General features: G+C 40.0%; 1 long non-coding RNA gene across 1 annotated transcript; it reads left to right on the top strand.

The window, feature by feature from the left end:
• The first annotated feature begins 719 nt into the window (after window positions 1-719).
• On the top strand, window positions 720-2,806 carry LOC137470639 (uncharacterized). Its single transcript, XR_010997169.1, has 2 exons — window positions 720-2,300; window positions 2,450-2,806. It is a non-coding gene; the product is annotated as an uncharacterized lncRNA (long non-coding RNA).
• Window positions 2,807-3,726: the final 920 nt, after the last annotated feature.

The raw sequence follows: 3,726 nt of genomic DNA, 5'->3' as shown, positions 1-3,726 counted from the left end.
ATGGGAAACTATTGCCTGGAGCCATTGGTTTGAGGGTTTTAAACATGAGGAACCAAGAGCTGTTTTGATAACTAGAGGTCTATATCCTGTGCAGCATGTGGCACATGATGTCTTAGAAAGATTTAAAAAATAAAACTATTATATTAAATATGATTAATTATACTAAAGAATAATACTTTAACTGACTGGTGTTCAGGATAAATTAAGCACAATGCTGGGCCGTTAAAGACCAGCATGCTATTGAAAATATCTTGCACTTATTCTTGCATCTCAAATTCTGGTAAAAATTTTCTTCATGTTAGCATGAATTTCTCTACCAAAAAGAATTTGCATGTAAAATACCAAGAAAAAGCAAGTTTTTATATTTACAGGGCACACATCTGCCTCATTAATTAGATATTTCTATACAATGTATTATTTATATGTATATACAACATATGTGTATTATAATTCAAGCTCTTTTATCAGATAATTCAAGTTTGTGTTTTTAGAATGCAGAAGATAAGTATCATAGTATCATTAGTATCATAAGTATCAGCACAGAGACAGTAGCAAAGAAAGGCTGTGCTGCTTCTGGTATGCTCCCTGTGATCCTCAGTTTTTCTGCATGCTTCCTGTGCCTAAAGGGAGTCCTGGTCTGAGCTGGGACAGAGTTAGTTTTCTTCCTAGTATCTTGTACAGCGCTGTGGTTTGGATTCAGCCTGAGAGCAATGTTGGTATCACACTGATGTTTTAGTTGCTGCTAAGTAGTGCTTACCCAAAATCAAGGACTTTCCAGTTTCTTATGCTCTGCCAGCAAGGAGTCACAGAAGAAGACAGGAGGGAGCGTAGCCAGGACAGCTGACCCAAACTAGCCAAAGGGATATTCCATGCCATAAAAGATCATGCTCAGTATATAAACTGGGGGAGTAGTCTGGGAGGGGCTGACTGTGCTTTGGGAACGGGCTGGGCATTGGTCAGTGCGCAGTGAGCAATCTTGTTGAGTATAATGCACCTCTCTTGGGCTTTATCTCTCTCTTTTTGTTGTCTTCCTTTTCATTACTACTATTGTTTTAATTATTACTATCATTATTATTTTATTTTCAATAGTAAACTGTTCTTATCTCAGCTCATGGGTTTTATCTTTTTTTCCTATTCTCCTCCCCATGCCACTGGGATGGGTGTGTGTGTGGGTGAGTGGCTGCCTGGTACTGGTTGCCAGCTGGAACTAAACCATGCCATGGAGATGGAACAATGTATATTCCATGAGCAAGGCTTTCTCCATGTGTTGAAGGGCTCCCAGAGACTTGTGATTTAAACTGGAGAGGCACTGTGTTCCCACAGCTCTGTTTTGGACATTTTTCTGGTTTAGGCTAAGAGACAAACTGACTCACCCATTGTGTAACCACTGAGATCCCCAGATAAAGTGTTGTAAGAGGGCCACACACTATTATTCTTTTATTAAAGAGTGGCAGAGGTTGTTCGAGAGTTACACTGGATTTTTGTATGTTTTCCTACTTCCTTTTGTCTTCTAGTAGCAGTCCTGTGGCTTTGAGAGCCTTGGATTCCAACTAGAGGCAGGTTCCTAAATTTAAGGTGGCATCCCTGGGAGGCTTTGGAAATCATTCTGGGTAGGGCAACACAGGGTCTCTGTTGCATAGATATGTTTTCATGCCACTACACCTTCCCTATGGAGTGCTCATGTCAGTGTTAACTTTGACATTCCTGCAATGAATTTTATGGCACTATGGAACAGCATTTGTACAAAACCCCTGGTAATCAGTGCATTACTAATGCAGGTGTATGAGCAGGATCAAATCTCAAGTGTAGGAGAAGCTTATTGTACCTACAGCTATAAGAAACATACCAAGCAAGAAATTATGATGACTTAGAGATGATTTTTTTTCTCAGCTGATGGTCCTGGAGTTGCAGACCAAATTTGTATACTTGGTATGGAGTTTTACTGTATTTTTCATGTGATTTTTTTTTTCCTCTTGGCAGCTGTGACTAGGAGCAAAGCAAACAAAAGTCACAGCAAACACAATTTTACAGTTATTTCAGTTAATACAGCTTTGAAAAGGCTGGTAAAAGATGCACACATACTGCTTTTTAAGCTATATTCTATATAGCAACACTTAAAAGTGACAAGTCACTGGCTTTGAGGTTTTTTAACTCAAATTTCTTAAAGTGGCACAGGATGGAACCAGTTACAGGAGACAAGTCAACAGAAGACCAGTCAAAACTGATGGAAGTTCTCTAGAGCCTGGTTTTGGCTACTTGTGCAGTTTCACCCCCTGCCATCTTTAAAAGCATCATGGAAGGTATTTTGGGGAAAGTCTGAGTATCTAGAAGGTAGATAATCCCCGTTAACTATAGTGATCTGCTCCTGTTTTCGTGTCCTGAGTGTCTTTTTCTATTCACAGTGGGCAAGGGGACCACTTGTAAATCCCACTATTTTGACCTGTTTCAGCCTCCCATGTCAAGATAAGATGAACTGTGCCCTGAACATGCCTACTGCCCTCCTTGGAGTATAAAAAGGATATGGAGAATTCATCTGAGTTAGGCTCATTCTTGAAACTGAGTGCTTCATCTAAAGCAGAAGCATTTTCTTGTCAAGGGACTCCCGAATATAACAACTTGTGGGGGGAATGAAGGACCACTGCAGAGCCACTGGTGGAAAAGGAGCTGGCTAGAGAAGAGAAGACAGTTGGCTATGCTGGGGCTATGTTGGAAGCGAATTTAACTCCCGGAATATTTCAAGATTATTTATATTTTTAATAAATAGATGGATGGATGAAAAATAGAGCAGTATCAGCTACAAAGAGTAGGACAGGACTATTCAGGAACAGAATATAAATAGATAAAATGTATAAATAAATAAAAAGGATATGGTTTGTAATTGTGCAAAATGCTTTTAAAGATCGCAAGCATTTCTGCTTGAAGCTAGGAGTTCATTACATAGAAATACAAAAAGGGGGGGAAAAAGTACCTCCTTCTCTTACTCACCACACTCTGACCATGAGACTCCAAAGTTATAGGGTTGCCAAGCAGGCAAATGCAATTCCAGTTTATATCAAATGAGCTGTTTCCAGAAGAGAAAGGAAAACAGGAATGCTGTGCTCTGCCATGCACTGAGACTTCCTGTGGAATTCTATGAACAAAACCTGCAGAAATGGAGGCTATCACAAGTGACTAAAATAAGGTCTAAAGACCCAAGAAAAGAGCATGAGACCTTGCAGAAGGGATTAAAGCAACATCTGAAGGCTTTGCTGAAAGGCTTAGGAGATGGCCTGAGACTGGAGGTAAATTTTTTTAGGGGCAGCAGAAGCTGGAACAAGTTCAAAACAAATGAATAAGGAACCAGTAACCAGATGGCTGAGGACCAGCAGCTTTTCCGGGGACAGAGGAGGCCAAGGAATCTTTGGCAAGCTTGGAGGTTACTAACTGAGCAGGACAGCAGTGAGGATAAAAAAAGCTAAAAATACCAACAGCACAAGGAAATCAAAAAGTTGCAAAAGTCAGAAACCTAATGTGGAATTAAGTTTGTCAAAGGACTTCTACTGCCTAGCTTTATAACACTGTCACAACTGCAGAAACAGGAAAGAAAGAAGTCAAAGTGTACCAATACATAAGAAACTGGCTAAAAAATTGCAGTGAATGATCTGAGAAGGCATGCCCAGAACTCTTGTGTCAGAGAAGATGGACAGCAACAGTGTTTCCCAGGAACCAAATTGGTCTGAAACATTA

This window comes from Anomalospiza imberbis, chromosome 3 (assembly GCF_031753505.1).
Source record: "Anomalospiza imberbis isolate Cuckoo-Finch-1a 21T00152 chromosome 3, ASM3175350v1, whole genome shotgun sequence".
NCBI lineage: Eukaryota > Metazoa > Chordata > Aves > Passeriformes > Viduidae > Anomalospiza > Anomalospiza imberbis.
Note: the sequence above shows the minus strand (reverse complement) of the source record. Positions and strands in the feature narration are given on the sequence as shown.